The sequence below is a fragment of the Bos taurus genome, chromosome 22 (assembly GCF_002263795.3).
Source record: "Bos taurus isolate L1 Dominette 01449 registration number 42190680 breed Hereford chromosome 22, ARS-UCD2.0, whole genome shotgun sequence".
NCBI lineage: Eukaryota > Metazoa > Chordata > Mammalia > Artiodactyla > Bovidae > Bos > Bos taurus.
The window spans coordinates 5,451,801-5,472,303 of NC_037349.1; the positions used below are offsets into that span (position 1 = coordinate 5,451,801).

The window sequence follows — 20,503 nt, forward strand, 5'->3', positions numbered from 1 at the left end:
GGTGGGTGAGCAAAACTGAATGAACTCCCAAGCTCAAAACTGGCCCAAAAGTTCAAAGAGGAGATATAGATTGAGACCAAAACTCCCATCCCTGCTTTGAACTATACATTTTGTAGTTGGAAGTGGTCTTAGAAATTATCTAAACCAATTTCTCATCATATAGTTGGGAAAATTGATTCCATAAAGGAAAATGTACATATCTCCTGGCCATTTATTTCTATGACAGAGCATTTAGACAATGTACCCAGTGAAAAAGAATGGGAAACATAGAATTTGGGCTTGCAGAATTTTATTTTTGAAATCCTGCCACAGAATAATTGCTGTATCAAGGAAGAAACACTATGGGTCAGGAATTCTATGATCTGGACCCAGCAGCATCTTCACTAGCTCTGGAACCTTCTCTAGAGTCCCTTTCTGATTTTCTCTCTTTATTCCAAAACCTGTCAGAATTCAGAGCACATGGTTAGGTTAAAAAAATGTTTGATGAATGAATAAATGCACTTAAGCTCTAAATTTCCATACTTCTCTGCATAGCAATAAGAAAAAAAGCACTCTTTAAAAGGGAAGACTTCATTTATCAGAATATGAATATATTCAAATTCCTGGATTTGTGTTAAGATAAATGCACAGTAATTTTGCTAAAAATACTTCCAAAAAACCAATTAACTTAAGGACACCGTTGATGCCCTTAAGAGATATTCATTCATATCATTCAACTGAGGAAGAGGAGCACTGCATTTTTATTCACTGGAGAGTTAAGACCCATGGGGACAGCTTTAAAAATTGATGTCCCTTTGAGCTTCCTGTACCCTTACTTCTCAAAGTGAGGTCCCTGGATCACCAGCAGAAGCAGCAGTATTATCTGGGTGCTTGAGCAATTTGCAAAGGTTCAAGCTCAAACCTGAGCTTTTTTTTGGATAACTGCTTTACAATATTGGTTTGATTTCTGCCATAAAGTATACATTACTTTGCCAACAAAGGTCCGTCTAGTCAAGGCTATGGTTTTTCCAGTGGTCATGTACAGATGTGAGAGTTGGACTGTGAAGAAAGCTGAGCATCAAAGAATTGATGCTTTTGAACTGTGGTGTTGGAGAAGACTCTTGAGAGTCCCTTGGACTGCAAGGAGATCCAACCAGTCCATTCTGAAGGAGATCAGCCCTGGGTGTTCTTTGGAAGGAATGATGCTAAAGCTGAAACTCCAGTACTTTGGCCACCTCATGCGAAGAGTTGACTCACTGGAAAAGACTCTGATGCTGGGAGGGATTGGGGGCAGGAGGAGAAGGGGACGACAGAGGATGAGATGGCTGGATGGTATCACCGACTCGATGGACATGAGTTTGGGTAAACTCTGGGAGTTGGTGATGGACAGGGAGGCCTGGCATGCTGCGATTCATAGGGTTGCAAAGAGTCGGACACAACTGAGCGACTGAACTGAACTGATACATATGTACACTCCCTCTTGAACCACACTCCCAGCTCCCACCCTTTCCCACCAACCTGGGTTTGAATTTGTTTTCTAGCCAACCCTGGGTTTGAATTTGCATTACAACAAGAAGGTGATTTGCCTGCTAGCTACAGTTAGGGAAATGCTGCCCTGGGTCAGTCCAGCTGGCTGAGATGCTCAGGAGACATAACATCCACTCTGCAGTATATAGTTCCCTCTGCCTTGTCTGAAGAACCTGCCCTGGGTATTGCCTACCTAAACACCTAAGGATAAATTCCCAGTGAAACAAACTTCAGGAAGCCTTCAGAACACGTCCCTCTTAATTATTCGACTGAACCATATGAAATCACTGGCACTCCATGTCTTTGAACTACAGAAATGGCCATTTCATATATTTCAATGGCTTGTAATGTACCAAACTTTGTGTTAAGTGCTTTAACTCTGATTATTCTAATCCACAGACTCCTCTATGAGGTCAATATTAAGTCCATTTTGCAGTTGGGGAAGTGAAGGACTAAAAAAGTCGCATTCCCAAAGTTACACAGACAGGAATGAAAAGGTTCACATTCATATTCGACCCTGGCCCCAAGGAGGCCCAGCATTTCTTAAGGTGTGATCCTCAGACCATAACATGGGAAACTGATTAAAATGCATATTCTAGATACCATCCTGGACATATTGAATCTGGATCTCTGGTGTTGGAGACTAAGACTCTGTATTGTATCGAATCCTACTCTTTATATACACTACTTCCTCTCGAAGCAGGTGGTGAATGGCCATTAACATAAAAGTCTAACTCATGCCAAGGCAGAGGGACCAGGTACCCAATTTCCCCAGGAAAGTCATGGTTTACAGACATTGCTTATGGTCACAGTACAGCTTCTGCGAGCTCCTCATTTGATTCTCAGAAGTGTTCAGGTTTGGATGATAAGTTATATGGTCACCTTATGTTAGGGGGCAGACTGGGTTGGGTTTCTCCCAAGAGAGCATCAGTGCTCTGTCCCCATCGGGCAGCTCTCCCGAGGTTCCCAGCGCGAGGGGCAGGCCTGGGTCTGTCCAGTGTCCCAAGCTTCCCGGTGCGCGGGGCAGGCCTGGGTCTGTCCAGTGTCCCGAGCCTCCCTCTCCCCTCCCCCAGCCCCGGCCTCAGGGGCCCACAGCCCCAGGCCAGCATGGCAGGCAGGTCTCCAGCCGACCTGAGGCATTCACACAGGGAGGGCCACGCTGGCATGTTGGAAACCTCTGAGCTGTTCTGACCTGCGCTCCACTGAGAACACTGTCTCTTTTCCATGTGTCATCCTATGGGGTAACCTTGCCTGAGAACTTTCTCCTTGATAACACAGGTGGGTTCCTACCAGGCCACTAGAACTGGCAAAGTCTCACTCTTCTCTGGATCCCAGTGTGGGACCCAGGGCCAGGCACTAGTGAAATTCCAACAGGTATTTGCCAATAGTCCAAATGATTAAATTAATGCAGTTCTCAGATTACTGTCCCAAGAGCAGGTTTTGACAAATTAAGGAGAAAGGAAAATTAGAAAACAAGTGGGTAGGGAATGTGATTTTATCAAGGCCTTAAGGGAGTTCAGAAAAGAAAAAAGGCCATAGAGTACAAAGTCAGGATACAAAAAAAAAAAAACAAAAAACCAAAACCCAACCTTATCTTTAAAGAATATGTTAGCTTCACTATCAAATAACATAATCAGTATTAGTTCAATTCAGTCACTCAATCGTGTCTGACTCTTTGTGACCCCATGGACTGCAGCATGCCAGGCCTCCCTGTCCATCACCAACTCCCGGAGCTTACTCAAACTCATGTCCATTGAGTTGGTAATACCATCCAACCATCTCATCCTCTATTGTCCCCTTCTTCTCCTGCCTTCAATCAGCATCAGGGTCTTTTCCAATCTAGGGTCTTTTCGCATCAGGTGGCCAAAGGATTGGAGTTTCAGCTTCAACATCAGTCCTTCCAGTGAATATTCAGGACTGATATCCTTTAGGATGGACTGGTTGGATCTCCTTGCAGTCCAGGAGACTCTCAAGAGTCTTCTCCAACATCACAGTTCAAAAGCATCAGTTCTTCAGTGCTCACCTTTCTTTATAGTCCAACTCTCACATCCATACATGACTGCTGGAAAAACCATAGCTTTGATTAGTGGATCTTTGTTGGCAAAGTAATCAAATCAATATATTCTCCTTCAATCTCTGGATACCTTTTCAGGTAAACTGTGTCTACATTTAAAACAATGGGTTTAATTATGAATGCACTATGGAACACCCAAAAAGTCTGGAAAAACAAAGAATACTATTTTCCTTTTCAGATTAATGTTGCATTAAATTTACAGGAATTTTATCTGCAAATATGCCTGGAGGCTACAGAAAATGTAACTTACACACTGTTTAAAAATAAATTTATCTTACATGTGATGATTGATTTTTATATATCAACTTGACTGGACTATGTGGTGCCCGTAGTCTGGGTCTTTCTGGAGGAGATTAGCATCTGAATCTACAGAGTAGAGCAGATTGCCCTACCCAGGGTGGGTGGGCCTCTCCCGGTCAAGGGAAGACCTGAAGAGAACACCAAGGCTGAGTAACAGGGACACCTCCTGCCTGCCTGCCTGAGCTGTGACATCAGTCTTCTCCTGTCCTCAGGCTGGAACCTACACCATCAGTTTTCCTGGGTCTCAGGCCCCTGGACTTGGCTGGATTTCATCTACACCGCTGGCTCTCCTTGTTCTCCAGTTTGCTAACTATAGATCTTTGGACATCTCAATGCCCACAATCACGTGAGCCCACTCTTTATGATAAAGCCCTTGGCTCACATGATTACAGAGGCTGAGACGTGACAAGATCTGCAATTAGCAAGACCCAGAGAGCCAGAGGTCCATCCAGCAGTAGTCCACGTACTAAGGCCTAAGCACATATACCTACATTTGCCTACCCTCAGGTCCAGAGCAAAATTCAAAATTGCTATAATTCAACCTTTTCTAATATATGTTCAGCCAATCAATATACCACTCACCCACTCCCAAAACATTTTAGAGGTCAGATAAGTGAGAGAAACGCTAGATAGAGGAAAACATGCAGCCTGAACCCCTGAGATGAGTACACACAAGTGAGCCTCAAAGAGAGGAACGTGGTTCTTCTCTGATGCTTTTGATCGCTTATTTCCCCTTCCTCCACCATCCTCGTTTTACCCTCGCAAGACTGAGATTCCAAGAAAAACACCAGGGAAAAGCCGTGCCCAATTCATCCAGAACAGCCAGTTCCAAAGCAGAAAGCAGCAGCCAGGGGCAGTGGGGCTCTGAGATGCCGCCCACGTATGGCACCCTAGGACATGCACGGCTCCTTCCATTCAAATCCCAAAGAGCTTGTACACGTCTGTGGGCTCCACTTTTGTCATCACAACACAATATTTTGTCTCTTCCTGTAAAAATCTGCTTTGTTTGGGACTAAAGGTCAATATAAAGCACAAGGACTGTGATTCATGGCTCTTGGCTTACCAGCTGTGTGACCTCAGGCGAGGTGCTAACTTCTCTGTGCCTCACCCCTCTATCTGCAAAATGGAGAAGATAATAGTTGTTGTAAGGATTAAGTGAATTAATGCATGTATAGTCTTAATATAGAGTTGTGCTGTCTCATAGAGTAGCTATCAGCCACATGTGGTGATTTCCAAAAAGTTAATGAAAATGAGGTTCTCAAGGCAAGAATACTGAAGTGGCTTGCCATTCCCCTCTCCAGTGGGCCACATTCGGTCAGACCTCTCCACCATGAACTGTCCATCTTGGGTGGCCCCACAGGGCATGGCTTAGTTTCATTGAGTTAAACAAGGCTGTGGTCTATGTGCTCAACATTCAGAAAACTAAGATCATGGCATCTGGTCCCATCACTTCATGGGAAATAGATGGGAAACAGTGGAAACAGTGGCAGGCTTTATTTTGGGGAGCTCCAAAATCACTGCAGATGGTGACTGCAGCCATGAAGTTAAAAGACGCTTACTCCTTGGAAGGAAAGTTATGACCAACCTAGACAGCATATTCAAAAGCAGAGACATTACTTTGCCAACAAAGGTTCGTCTAGTCAAGGCTTTGGTTTTTCCTGTGGTCATGTATGGATGTGAGAGTTGGACTGTGAAGAAAGCTGAGCACCAAAGAACTGATGCTTTTGAACTGTGGTGTTGGAGAAGACTCTTGAGAGTCCCTTGGACTGCAAGGAGATCCAACCAGTCCATCCTAAAGGAGATCAGTCCTGGGTCTTCACTGGAAGGACTGATGTTAAAGCTGAAACTCCAATCCTTGACCACCTGATGCGAAGAGCTGTCTCATTTGAAAAGACCCTGAGGCTGGGAAAGATTGAGGGCAGGAGGAGAAGGGGACGACAGAGGATGAGATGGTTGGATGGCATCACCGACTCAATGGACATGAGTTTGGGTGAACTCCAGGGGTTGGTGATGGACAGGGAGGCCTGGCGTGCTGCAGTTCATGGGGTCGCAAAGAGTCGGATACGACTGAGCGACTGAACTGAACTGAACTGAGAGAACAGTAAGGGGTATATAAATATTTGTCTGAAAAGAAAAAGTTCTAGGGGGAAAAAGAACTTTAAGAAATGAAAATGAAATTAAAGTTCAGGTCTTTGGTTGTACGAGTCATGTTTTAAGTGCATCACGGCCATGTATGATAGGCAGCCACCATACTGGATGGTACAGAAGAGATGTTTCCATTGTCAGGATGTTGTACAGTCTGAACACCCAGCAAGTACTGAATAAGGGCTAGTTTTTATTTTCTCAAAGCCTGCACAGATCAGGTTCATTGTTTAGCTCCTCAACTCATCAGTCAGGTCCCCTCCTAGGGGTCTAACACAAACTATGGGGCCTCAGTCACTCTGCCCTCTCTTCTTTTTGTCCTGTTTCTGCCCCCTTCCATTATGTCTCTCATCCTTCCTTCCTCCTCCCCCCTCCCTCTCTCTCATCTTCCTCTCTCCCTCCCTCCCTCCCTCCATCCTGCCCTCTTTCTCTTCCTCCTTCCTTTACTTTTTCCCTCCCTCCTCCCTTCTTTTCCTTTCTCCCTGCCCCTGCCTTTCTCTCCAACAGGAGGACCACCAGAGGTCCCTGGTCCCTTACCATGATCCGGTGGCCGGACCTTTGCTGTTGTGTACTCCTAGTAACACATCCTGCTCTCTGCGTTCACTGCCCCAGGGTCACTGTTGGCATCTGTGCCCGAGATGCTGTCGTACCACCTCTAGGAGGCCCTGACTTTGTGAGTCAGAGAGCTGAGCCTATCTGTCCACCAACTACATCCTTTCTCTCTATCAAAGTGAAAGACTTTGACAGAGATAAATGTGCACCTGCTAAATTATTTATAGTAGCAAATGTCGCCATAACGGGATCAGTCAAGCACCATCGCCATAAGCTGCTGCCTCGGCCTCAGAGAAACAGGCTAAAGGGAACTTTCTGTTGGTAATTCTGGTTGTGACAGGATGTGACCACCATTCCTTCCTAAAAGAATCATAATGGATATCGATTCTTAGTTCTGGAGTTTGGCTCGTTAAAAACCACAAATAGAATTCTATGGGGAACAAGCTATATTGATTGGTTCATTTTGCTTTATGGGTTTGTTTCCTATGTAACACGTAATTGTATATTACAGTTGCTATAATACACAAGAATTAAAGACCTAATTTGGCTAAATAAGAATTGACTTATAAATTATGAAACATTCTCTCTCATCAAACTCCTGGATAATTAAACAAGATTTTAGCGAGTGCTATCTTGGTAGATTGTTTTGTATTTGGGGTGGGAGCTGAAAGACTGGGAACCTTTTTTTTTTTTTTTCTCCTGTTAAAAAGTAACTTTCTGAGCACTTAAGCCAGTGGTAATGAGTTTAGGGATTTCAGACAAGGCTGCTAAATTTTTGCCGAGGTCTATTAAGCTGTCTTTTCTTCCACATTATTTCGCTTCTTAAATCTCAAAATGAATTGCCATCAGTGGCATGGTGGCAAGGCCACAGGTTCTGGCAGTAATTAGACTTAAATTCTAACTCTGCCTCTCCCTCCTCATTTTAGTAGGTAGGCTGTCCTTCCACGCACCTGGCTTTCAGCACTTAACCATGTGCAGACACTTAACATGTCTTGGTCCATGTGAAGTGAGCAGATACGATGCACAGAATAACTGGAAAAGCGTCTGCATTCTTGGGCTTGCCCTTCATAAGAACATGCTTGTATTAGCATCCGGTCCCAGGAGGAGGAAAAATACCTGGAGGAAAGCCACCCCTAGCCAGGTTCAGCTTAGACATCTGACTTAGCCCAAAAGTGTATCTGTGGACTGAAAAAGTGATAATCGTTGTATACTGCTGGGTTGTATCACAGCTAATCGACACACCTGTCAAGCATCCTTTATCCACCACCTTCTCCCTTTGTCAGGGGGGATGGCTCTCTCTCAGCACTGCCCTGAGGGATGAGAAAGACACCAACAAGAATAAAGAGACCAACAAGAACATCACCACCACCACTAAAAAAATCCACTGGGTCTGTGTGCTGAATGGATATGAACACACCCAGTGCACAACAGAGCTTTCTACCAGCAAGAGTCGGGTTTGTAGAGATAGGCAAGCATCTGTGGTTCCCGAGCAGCAACTGCCTGGGAGACTAAGAACACAGCCCTTCTACCGTGAAACATATGCCAGGGAAAGTTGTTGCTAAAATAGGATACATCATTAGAAAATAAGATAACAGACAGGAAGAGGAAGGATATGCCTAAAACTCAGATGCAAGCGATCTTTAAGGATCCAGCTGAATCCAAAACCAAAAGATGAGCAGAAAGCCCAAGATTCATTTATGTGTTTTTATTTTCCTTTGTTTAAATCACAGGGAATATGAGCATCCTATGTGACTCCCTTAATGGTAGATGTGCAGCGGCTGAGGGGGTCATCGAGGTAGATGAGCTGCGTAGGCCCACTCCTTCAGTCATGGGCAGTAAAACTGGAGGCGGACCTGCACCCCCCAGGGAGCCCCTGTGCTTCAGCACAGAGCACGGAGGGAGCCAAAGAGCTGAGAGAGCAGGGGGCTGGAAAAGGGATGCACGGGGAGGTGGCCTTCAGGACCAGAGGCTCGGGCTGAGCAAGGAGAGCACGGCTTAAACAAAGGAAAGAAGAACCTTTCTGTACTGAAAGGCGTTAGCCATTAAGTCCTCGAGTCCCTGTCTTATTTGATACTGACCAGTGATGGAGTTTCTTTATCTTTATCTTTGCCTCTGTGGGTACCACTAAGGTCTTTTGATTGATATTGGTAGCAAGTATGCAGCAATTGAAGAAAGATCCTACAAGACTGATGGCTGAAGGGTGGCTGGAGTGATTCAGTGTTGATAAATGTCTGATACAATGCTTCAAGAAAATTAGTTCACATCCATAATGCTTTACAAGTAACAAAATCATAACAGCTATTATCTCCTTAAAAAAAATCCTGAAAATTTGTGTGAAAGAGGATATATAATACAGGATAATTCATAGCTAGTTTTATGAACAGTGTTTAGAAAGCTATAATAATACAAAATGCTAATGTAACCAGAAATTGTGACATAGCCATATTAAGAAAGATGGGGGAGAAGAATTTAGAAAGCACACGTGGAATATAAAATCAATGGACCTAGAGAGCGTCACACAGAGTGAAGTAAGTCAAAAAGAGAAAAACATCATATATTAGCACATACATGTGGAATCTAGAAAAATGGTAGAGATGAACATATTTGCAAAACAGAAACAGAGACACAGATATAGAGAAGAAATGTATGGACACCAAGGGGAGAAAAAGAAGGTAGGATTAAATGGGAGACAAACACTCACAGTCAAAGCCACGGTCTTTCTGGCAGTTATATACAGATGTGGGAGTTGGATCATAAAGAAGGCCGAACACTGATGAATTGATGCTTTCAAACTGTGGTGCTGGAGAAGACTCTTGAGAGTTCCTTGGACTGCAAGGAGATCCAACCAGTCCATCCTAAGGGAAATAAACCCTGAATATTCATTGGAAGGACTAATGCTGAAGTTCCAATACTTTGGCCATTTTGTGCAAAGAGCTGATTCACTGGAAAAGATCCTGATGATGAGAAAGATTGAAGGCAAAGGAAGAAGAGGGTAGCAAAGGATAAGATGGTTGAATAGCATCACTGATTCAAAAGACATGAACTTGGGTGAACTCTGGGAGATGGTGAGGGACAGGGAGGCCTGGCGTGCTGCAGAGCAGGGGGGCACAAAGAGTCAGAAACAACTTCGTGATTGAACAATGATAGAAACTGTAAAACAACTATACTTCAATAAACACATTTTAAAAGATTAATGAACTTATAAATTGCAGTTTAAGCATATGATTTAGAAAAGTGGAGGTAAATAAGAGAAGAAAAAGTAAAAGAAAGAATTAAGACCAGTTCCCCCTGGGGAGTGTGACTCCTGGGTGGAGAGAAGTGCTGTTTTTCATGATAAACACTGTAGAAACACCACTTGACTTTTAGGACTCTGACTCCTATTATTATGATAAAGGAAATTAATCATCTATGCAGAAGCAAACAAAACAAACTGGTTCTATAATGACAAGTTCTGGGCAGCACTTGAAAAGAGTTGGGAAAAAGGAAGAAAAAAATGAAATGCCAACCTATTCAAGCACAGCTTCTGCATTCTTCCACTCAGACCCACACATGCATTTCTGTTCTCACTGCTTAGAGAAGATTTGCCAGAGCAGGAAAATACCCAAGAAGAGGTTGCATTAATCCAGCAGTAAACCTGCCTCACCCTAAACCGACAACCTGCTGTGAAGACACTGGCCCTCCCACTATCCTAAAGCAAGACTAGGAATGATATCTGTCTTGAAGGGTGAAGCTTGATGACGACATTATCAACATTCAACGTCATGAAAGTTCTGCCAAGAAGAATAAACACTGTGTCAAAGGGGCAGAGAAAAGAACAGGGGACAAGAACAACCCTAAGCTCTTCTCAAAAGTATTGATGGAGAGAAGTCAGGACAAATGCATTCAACCAGCTCTGTCAATTACAAAGCTAAATTAATGTAAAAATCTGCAATATTTCATCAAGAAACACTCACTTGGTGAATTGACTGATCCACTCAACACATGCAATGTGAGTCAGTATCAATAAATATTATGTTGAGTGGAAGGAGCCAGACACAAGAGTATATAACCACACTTGTTTTTCCTGCCATTGTTCTCTAAACTGTACATGTATGATTCACATACTCTTCTAGAATGATATATTTCCTAAGTGGAACCATTCTGAGGTTTACTCTTATAATATTTCTGGAATATAATTCTTCTAAGAATACTCCTACCTATGGAGGTCATCGGGCAACCCTGGTGGCTCAGATGGTAAAGAGTCTTCCTGTAATGCAGGAGATCTGGGTTCGATCCCTGGGTTAGGAAGATCCCCTGGAGAAGGGCATGGCAACCCACTCTAATACTCTTGGCTGGAGCATCCCACAAAGGAGCCTGGCGGGCTTCAGTCCATTGGGTTACAAAGAGTCAGATACGACTGAAGCAACTGAGCACGCACTCACCCATGGAGTTTATTAATGGTTATTGAAAACCTCCTGTGCTGTAGCTGTGTTATAAGTATCATTATCTTTATACTCAGAGTAGCACCGAATTAGATTATCATGGTTCTAATTTAAAAATTAGACAACTGAGGCTCAAAAGGATGAATTCCCCTTGCCCAAGATCCAGACAGCCATGCAGATCTACTTGACTTCAGGGTCCTGGCTCTTTTGACAGCATCAGATTGTGGTAATTATTATTAGTAATTTTTTTTAGCAGCACTGTGAAGCCTATGGGATCATAGTTCCCCGACCAGGGATTGAACACACGTCCTCAGCACTGGAAACACGGAGTCTGAACCACTGGACTGCCAGGAAGTCCTCAATTCCTTTATTAAGAGGTGTTTCTAAGAGGAAACAAATGATTGCTTGGAGTTGTGTGCAGAACATGAACAGGAAAGGCAGGTGAAGCCTAGAGTGGATGGCAGTGGGGCTGCCTCTCTGGAGGTGCCCAGCACTGTCTTCAGCATTGCTTCTTCTCTCATCATCTTCCACTCTTTCGGATAATGATGTGCCCAGATGCTTTGAGAAGTTCCATCCTAGAAATTAACTTTGACAGTGATACAGAAACATTTGTCCTTCCCAGTGGGAAGCTAAATGAGAAAACAACTGATCAATGATGAGGAGAAGCCAAGAACGAACAAAACTGGAAAGTGATGATTCAAACTGCGGGGTGTCTTAGATGAATTATGTAAGATATTCCACATGCACTAGGATTTGACTGTTGCCAAAGAAAGTAAGTAGAACCTCCGTGATTTATTTAAGAGATTGTTTAAATTCACTTGATCCATGGCTAAGGCTCCAGAGGTGATATGACCCAGCCAGAACTGCTCCTCTTTCTGGAGTAAAAAGGAGAAAGAGGTAACTCAAGTTTCCTTCTGATCACAAAAGAATGGCTAGAGATTCTTTTAAAAATCTCTTTAGGTTGGATAAATGGTGAGAAAACAGAATCTGCTCTCTCCAGAGTCAGTTTCATTTTTAAAAGCATCACAATGAAGCCTGCAGTAGGGAGATCACTGCTGCAGAGACAGCTGCAAACTGTGACTTCTTAAAAACGAGACCGAAAAACAGACTAATGAATTGACAAAATGCAGGGTGTGCCAAGAGCGCAATAAAAATCCATCCCACTTAGTGTCCACTTGTGTTTCAGCAAAACAGGAGCACTTGCAAAGTGCTGTAAATTAAATTATAAGGCACAATGATGGTGCATAATTCTCTCATATATATATGTACACACACACACATATATATCTGGACAATTGAACTGAAATCATTCTAGATGCAAAAAATTCCTTAATATCTAATTAGTAAACATCTACATAGGCCCTGTTACCAAGGGCTATATTGATATGGGGCTTTTATAACTCACATCAGTTTGTTAGAAAATCCTTCAAATAGATCCAGAATTTAACCTCCTCAACAACATTCACTGCTACCATCCTGGTCTGAGTCACCTAGACACTAGATATTAAGGAGTTTTTTGCATTAAGGTAGAGGGGAGCTTCCCAGTTGTCTCAGCGGTAAAGAATCTGCCTGCCACCGCAGGAGATGAGGGTTCGATCCCTGGGTCAGGAATATCTCCTGGAGAAGAAAATGGTGACCCACTCCAGTACTCTTGCCTGGGAAATCCCAAGCACAGAGGAGCCTGGGAGGCTACAGTCCATGGGGTTGCAGAGTCGGACATAACTGAGCACCTAAACAGCAACAACAGGAGAGAGAGAGAAGCACAGAGGATGACTCAGAGTTTCTCCCTTTGACCCAATGAAAGACAGATAGAGTCCTGATAAAGTAAGATGAAGAAACTGGGGTGGAGCAAATTTGTGGGGAGACAGAAGCTTAGTTTGGATATGTTGGGTTGGAAATGTCAACTACAATTTGACACTTACCAAGAGCATTGCCAACGACTGACAACAAAGGTGTTTGCCATCTGCCTCTATGGAGATGGAACCCCACGCTGCTATAGCTGTTGACCTTCAGCAAGCCCTGAGGGAGTTCAGGGTGGAGTGAGGCCCTCTGTGCTCCAGGGAATCTGGTGGGACAGCTCTTTAGATAGGTGGATGTCTTTGCAAACAGGTTTTATGATCTCAATCCCTGCATCTCCTCATATCTGGAGAAGCACTAAATCCCTTCACAGTGACATCAGATCCTCATGACTAACAAAAACCTTTTGTAAAATGAGTGTTTCATTGTATTGAACACCCCCTTCACCAAAACCTTATATACTGACTTCCCCCACTGCCGCTTTAGAGCAGTCTCTCAGAGCTATCTGAGAGGCTGCCTCCCAGGCTGCAGTCTTCATTTTGCCCCAAACAAAACTTAATTCGCAACTCTCAAGTTGTACATCTTTTTTTAGTCAACAGAAATAACCACTAGACTTTCAAGTAGAGGACTAGAGCAGGCAGCTGAACAGGTGAAGAGAGCGGGGAAAGGCCTGATGTTTTTATGTGCATACCTGGCTGCTGGACCTTATATGCATCGCCCATTTAATTCCCAGAAACCTACATGTTAGATATCTCACATGTTTTGCATGTTTTGTTTTATGCAGTTTATATGTGGTGTTGGAGAAGACTCTTGAGAGTCCCTTGGACTGCAAGGAGATCCAACCAGTCCATCCTAAAGGACATCAGTCCTGAATATTCACTGAAAGGACTGATGCTGAAGCTGAAACTTTGGCCACCTGATGCGGAGAACTGATTCAATGGAAAAGACCCTGATGCTGGAAAAGATTGAAGACAGGAGGAGAAGGGGACAACAGAGGATGAGACGGTTGGATGGCTTCATCAACATGATGGGCATGAGTTTGAGTAGGCTCCGGGAGTTGGTGATGAACAGGGAGGCCTGGTGTGCTGCAGTCCATGGGGTCACAAAGAGTAGGACAAGACCGAACGACTGAACTGAACTGAGTATCAAAGCGTTTAAATGACATTGTCAAGGTCATACAGCTGGTAGACGGAGATGCTGAAATTCAAATCCACGTTGTCTGATGCCAAACCAAAGCCCATGCTCTCTTTTTTTGCTGCCTCAGGCCCATGCCTTTTGGAAGTCACTTTGAGGAAGTGACTATTTCATTAATGAGAACACAGGTTGAATGCTCAAGAGACCTGACATAGCAGTAGTTTAAATAAAACTCCTGAAGCTATTTCTCTTTTCTGTAACAGGCTGAGGTAGGCACTGCCAACATCATCAGGGGACCCAGGCTGCCCCATCTTCTTGCTCCCCCATCTCCCTGATATTCCCTTTGAATGGATCAGCACGGCCAACATCCCTGGACGTGATCCCAGCAATAGGAATGAGGACGGGAAAATGATGGTCCTCCTCTGAAAACTGCCCACATCATTACTATTCACACCCCATTGGCTAAAACTTAGTCTGAAGCCACCTCTAGTCGCAAGGCAGGCTGGGAAATACTGCCTTTATCTTCAACAATCAAATGTCAAGGTAAAAAACCAGGGCTTCTAATAATATACTTGGAGAGGACAGGGGAGAAGAGGGATCAGAGGATAGCAAGCATGATCTGCTCTAAAAGTTGGCCTAAATCTCTTCTCAATGTCTTCAGGTGAATGCTTATGGAAAAAGTTTATTTTATATAGATTTGAGTTTTAAAACATGACTACAATCTCAATGGATGTAAATTTTTACAAATGCTAATTCCTTCATATAGAATGCAAGGAAACAGTGTTTCAAAGGATGGTGTGAAATCATAGAAAGTATATCACTGGTCTTTGCACCCTGTTCCTAACACAGAACTCCTGAAATTCTTGTAATCTCTTAGATGATAAGGCTACTTGGAGAACCTTGCCTTCTCTTATTTGGACTTTGACCCCAGTTCCTAACACAGAGCTCCTAAATCCTTCTGAGTTTCCTGGGTGACAGGTAACTTCTGTCGTAATGAGGCAACTCCTGGAGGGCTCCTGGAGGGCTGCATGATGGGGGCTGATCACAAAAAGAGCAAGCCACCGAGAGAAGCTTGGAACTTTGAGCCCCACCCCTCCTCCTCTGGGAAGGGGCGAGAGAGCAGAGATTCAATCAATGATTGTGCCTCCTCGATGAAGCCCCCATAAAAATCCCCGAAGTTTGAGCTTGGTACGCTTCCAGGTTTGCTGAGCACATCCATGTGGCCAGAGGCAAGTGCATCCCAGCTCCCTGGGGATACAAGCCTCTGTGCTCAAGACCCTCCAGACCTCGCCCCACCTCTCTTTATCCGGCTGATCATCTGCTTCCTTCATCACATCCTTTATTACATAATAAATCAATAAATGTAAGTATGTGTTTCCCAGAATTCTGTGAGCTCTTGTGCAGATGACAGAACCCCAAGAAAGGAGTCTGGAAACCTGTGCTTTATAGCAAGTTGGTCAGAAGCCCCAGTGACAACCAGGGACACACACGGCCATCTGAGGTAGGAGGGCAGTCCTGGGGGACTGAGCCCGTAACCTGTGGAGCCGACACTGACTCCAATTAGTGTCAGAATGGAGAGGAATTGCAGGACATCCTGCTGCTGTGGCAGAGAACTGCATGGTGTGGGCAGAAACCCACATGGCTGGTGTCAGAAGTGTGCACGTGAGGGACACACACAGGACAGCGCCTTCCACGCAGATGGGGAGGACGTGGCTCGTAAACCATGCTGAAGCTACTGCCATATGGAGCCGCCACTTTAGCTGGTAAATCAAAATACCTGTCATGCTTGGCCAGGATGAGTCTCGAAAGACATGAGTTTTTAATTATCAGATTCTCTCAGTAAAGCATCTGTCACATAAACTGTAGCCACCCAATAATTCTAATTTCTCTTTCCATGATCCAACAAGACAGTTCTTTCATAACAGAGCAACTATTGTCAAAATAGTGTTACTTTTCAAATCAAACTGCCAATTTTAGGAAAATGAGGTCAAAAACACCATGCTTCTTCCTCTCTTTTTCTCTGCTCCTATTATTAAGTAGGGTAACAATGACAGTCATAATCATGAGGTATGAGAGAGAAAACTTTTCTATGTAAATCCCACATTTACATTTCTAGTTCAGACTTCTAGCTGGTTCATATATCTCATTGTCTCCATGTGGAAGTCTAACAGACACGGCAATCTGAAAATGCCCAAACTGATTTCTTAAACTATTTGCACCTTGCATCACCTACACATCTTAGTTGATGGAAAACTCATCCTTCCAGTTATCCAATTCTTCCACAGCACACCACTTTGGGAAGCTTCCCACGTTCTCATGAAAAGTGAAAAGTGAAAGTGAAGTCGCTCAGTCATGTCCGACCCTTTGTGATCCCATGTTCATGGGATTCTCCAGGCAAGAGTACTGGAGTGGGTTGCCATGTCCTTCTCCAGAGGATCTTCCCAACACAGGGATCGAACCCAGGTCTCCTGCACTGCAGGCAGACTCTTTTTACTGTCTGAGCCACCAGGGGCTCGATGTGGGTATACCCACATCCAATCTGTCAGAAATCCCTTGTGGTTCCACCGTAATCTGGCCACTTCTCACCACAGCCCCCTCCGCTATCACGGCCGCCATCTTCCTTTTCCTGCACTGTTGCAATAATCCCCATTCTGCCAGACCCCTACGGTCAACTCAACAGAATCGCGGAGGGGATGCTTTTAAACCGTGACTCGGGTCATGTTCTTTCCCTGCTCAAAGGCCGGCAGTGGCTTCCCTCCTGCTCCCCTCTCCCTGCTCCCTCAGCTGAAGCTCCGGGGACACGACAGGCTCCCATCAGGGGCTCTGGGACTTTGCTCCCACCGGCCACTTGCATAAAGTGCCTTTTGGGCCAGCGATCCCCTGGCTCTCGCCCTCACCTCCTCTACGTCCCCGCTTCATGAAATTTCACCTCTTCTGTGAAGCTGACCTTCACCGCTTCTTGACACCTCAGCTACTCCCCACCTCCGCACACTAGGTTCTCCTCAATTCTCCTTTTTCTCTTCTTCCCGCAGCGTACTTATTTGCTGTGTTACGTCTCTCTCTCTCCACTCAGAATGCGAGCTCCCCCCGGACAGGGATCCGCGCATGTCTTGTTCATTCCTTGCAGGCTCCAGCCCAAAGAAGGGGATGGGCCCACAGGAGGGAACTTGGCTGGGTACAGCTGCAAGTTACACCCGCTGACCATGTCACTTTGCACTTGTCAAAGCACCTGTATCAAATTGTTTTATGGATAAAGAACATTGTCAGCAAATCATGATGTCCTGTTGTTGGGATATTTTTCCTCAGATCTTGCCTCATTTCATTAGGAAATGTTGTGTTTGGGACTTGCCTGGCCGTCCAATGGCTAAGACTCTGAGCTCCCAATGCACGGGGCCTGGGTTCAATCCCTGGTCAAGGAACTGCATCCGGTATGTCACAACTAAGATTTCACAGGCCACAGCTAAAATATTCCATGTGCTGCAATGAACACAAAGATCCTACATGCCGCAACTAAGAACTGGTGCAGCCAAATGAATAAATATTTTAAAAATATATTGTGTGTATGGCTCAGAAAGTGTAACCAAATTACTTATAACTATCGGAGTTGTTGAAAGAATATAAAAAGAGACATAAAAAGAAGCAGTTTGCTTTTGGGAAAGGCATGAAAGTTGGCAAGACTTCAGTGTACTATGGGAAGAAATCCTCAAGGGTTTCATTTCAGTAACCATACCTGGTATTGATGATCCACCGAGGTGGTGTTTAAATATGCATGGTCAATACATTATGCAAACACCCTGGCCAACTGCATGTGAGGGCTTTGCACACGTGCTGCACTTGAGACGCAAAGTCGTAGTTAATTCACGGCCAAGGACACAACTGACGCGAGCAGTAAATAGAGTCTTGCCCTGAGGCTCCACAGATCAAGAAAGATGTTCCACTGGAATTACTCAGGGTCATAAACTAGCGTCTCTTTGTTCTGCTTGTAGACAGAGCGAGGACTACTAGCCTAGCACCGTGTAGGAGAGCAGTCTCTGTGGATTGAGTGAAGGAGCGAATGGCAGTGCTGCTAAAGAGGACCGAGCCCTTCACAGACACCGCTTAAAGCTGCTCTCACTGCTTTCACTTTTCCATTTCTCTTTCTATTCCGTTAAGATGGTTGAAGAGAAGAACGACAAATAATTTCACAAGAGGAATCTGGATAAAGATCTGTTTCATGGCAAAGCAATTAAAGGCCACAGATACAAAATGACTGGGCCAAGACAGCACTTCTTCTGGAATAAACTTTACAAATTGGTAAAATTTACAGCTGTTTTCTCACATTTTTATAGTTTTTTCAAAACCCACTCCCATGATTCTAACATGTCCAGACCACTGAAGATGTTCAGACTTGTTCTATATTTATAAATTTATTTCTGTCCATCAAAATAATGGTGCTTTTCTTTGAAATTATACATCAAATTCCAACGGGATCAGTTCAGATCAGATCAGATCTGTTGCTCAGTCGTGTCCGACTCTGAGATCCCATGAATCGCAGCACGCCAGGCCTCCCTGTCCATCACCAACTCCGGAGTTCACTCTGACTCACGTCCATCAAGTCAGTGATGCCATCCAGCCATCTCATCCTCTGTCGTCCCCTTCTCCTCTTGCCCCCAATCCCTCCCAGCATCAGAGTCTTTTCAATGAGTCAACTCTTCTCATGAGGTGGCCAGAGTACTGGAGTTTCAGCTTTAGCATCATTCCTTCCAAAGAAATCCCAGGGCTGATCTCCTTCAGAATGGACTGGTTGGATCTCCTTGCAGGTCAAAGGACTCTCAAGAGTCTTCTCCAACACCACAGTTCAAAAGCATCAATTCTTCAGTGCTCAGCCTTCTTCACAGTCCAACTCTCACATCCGTACATGACCACAGGAAAAACCATAGCCTTGACTAGACGAAACTTTGTTGGCAAAGTAATGTCTCTGCTTTTGAATATGCTATCTAGGTTGGTCATAACTTTCCTTCCAAGGAGTAAGCATCTTTTAATTTCATGGCTGCAGGGATGGGGACATAAAATTCATGAACAACTCATCCCCAAAGAGCTCATGGACATTTCTGCCAGGGTGCCCCATTTTCACTTCTATGTGACCCACAGTGAGAACTGAATTTGAGTGGGTGAGAAGAGGAAACACTCCCTTGCCCCACCCCCCAATCCTTCTCTGTAAGCACTATTTCTTGAAATTCCTTTTAATCAAGGACCACAATTGTTATTAAAATGCAAATATCTCTGAAAGAGAAAAAACAAAACTGTTGACTTAGATTCACACTAAGCTTATCAGATCTTTTCCAGGGAGTAGGTTCTGATAGCTTCAGACTCCATGGAGAGAAGAGCAGCACTCAGGAAAAGGAAAACAAATGTTGCCTCATTTGCAGCGCTGCTTAAGGCTACCCTGCCTCTGGATTTAGCGGAGTCTCTACCAGATCAGTTCCCTGGAATCTGTTCTGAGCACTCATAGCTCCAACTCCTGATCCATTCTCACCACCTCGGCCCTCCCCCATCTGCCCGCTCTGGTGCTCCCAACCACCCCTCTGCCAAACACAATTCCAGTTTTGTCCTGGCCTGTCTCAGTGAAGCTGCTCTCATGGGATAAAATACTAAACAAGAATCTTTTTGCAATGACCGTAACCCCAGTTGGCTAGTAAAGAACTCAGCTTTCCGCTAAGGACAGTATCACTTGTCAGTTCCCAAGGGAGCAGGCTCTGAGACAGACCTACAGCAGCAAGTTTATTGCAGACTATTCTCAAAATCAACGCCCCTGAGGAGCTGAGCACAGGGAAGTGGGGCAGGGTGGGCTGGGGGCGGGGTTTGGGGGGATGGTCAGGAGAGAAGCCGAGCTGCAGTACAGTACAGCTGAAGCAAAGATCTCAGTCAGTCCAACAGGAGATCTATAGCCAAGACGGCCTTTCAGAGCTGTCCTGAATGAGGCGGGGGGCTGCCACACTTACAGTCCAGCCTTGACCAGCCTGTGAATGAAGTCTGTGCCTTGAGCAAGGCAGCTTCCTTCAGCTGAGGGCAAGACCCAAAGAGGACCCAGAGCTAAAGGCCATCAGCCATCAGTACTGCCAGCATCTGGGGAAATAGATGCTTCAGTCCTGGAGGAGCATCCTAGCAAGGTACCATGGCATGCACTACAATACATCACTGTTTCTTTTAAGGGCCTGTCTGCCCAGACCTGTCCCACTCTTTGTGCCCCCATGCAGTGTAGCTCACCAGGCTCCTCTATCCATGGGATTTTCCAGGCAAGAACACTGGAGTAGGTTGCCAGTTCCTACTCCAGAGGATCCCCCCGATCCAGGGATCAAACCCACATCTCCCATGTCTCCTACATCAAGCCACCTGGGAAGCCCACCTTCTTTTAAGTACACACTTATGGTACACTTGAATATGGTCTCAGAGAAATAGAAAACGGATGATTATTTTGTTAGAAATTTTACCAAGATCTGCTCCCTTCAAAAATCCCTGCCCCCAACCCCAGCAGTAATGTCACCTATGGTTTGATTTTTAAGTTGCCAATTCAACACACCTGGATCAATCTGCATTT

The 20,503-nt window shown here is 44.7% G+C and overlaps 1 long non-coding RNA gene across 2 annotated transcripts; it reads right to left on the reverse strand.

Annotated features, from left to right (window-relative positions):
* Positions 1-278: 278 nt before the first annotated feature.
* LOC132343462 (uncharacterized) lies at positions 279-6,924 on the reverse strand. Of its 2 annotated transcripts, none has more exons than XR_009492306.1 (3): positions 6,784-6,924; positions 4,944-4,996; positions 279-440 (listed from the first exon to the last, which is right to left on the reverse strand). It is a non-coding gene; the product is annotated as an uncharacterized lncRNA (long non-coding RNA). The 2 variants fall into 2 exon arrangements; XR_009492307.1 differs by having other exon boundaries at positions 6,560-6,924.
* Positions 6,925-20,503: the final 13,579 nt, after the last annotated feature.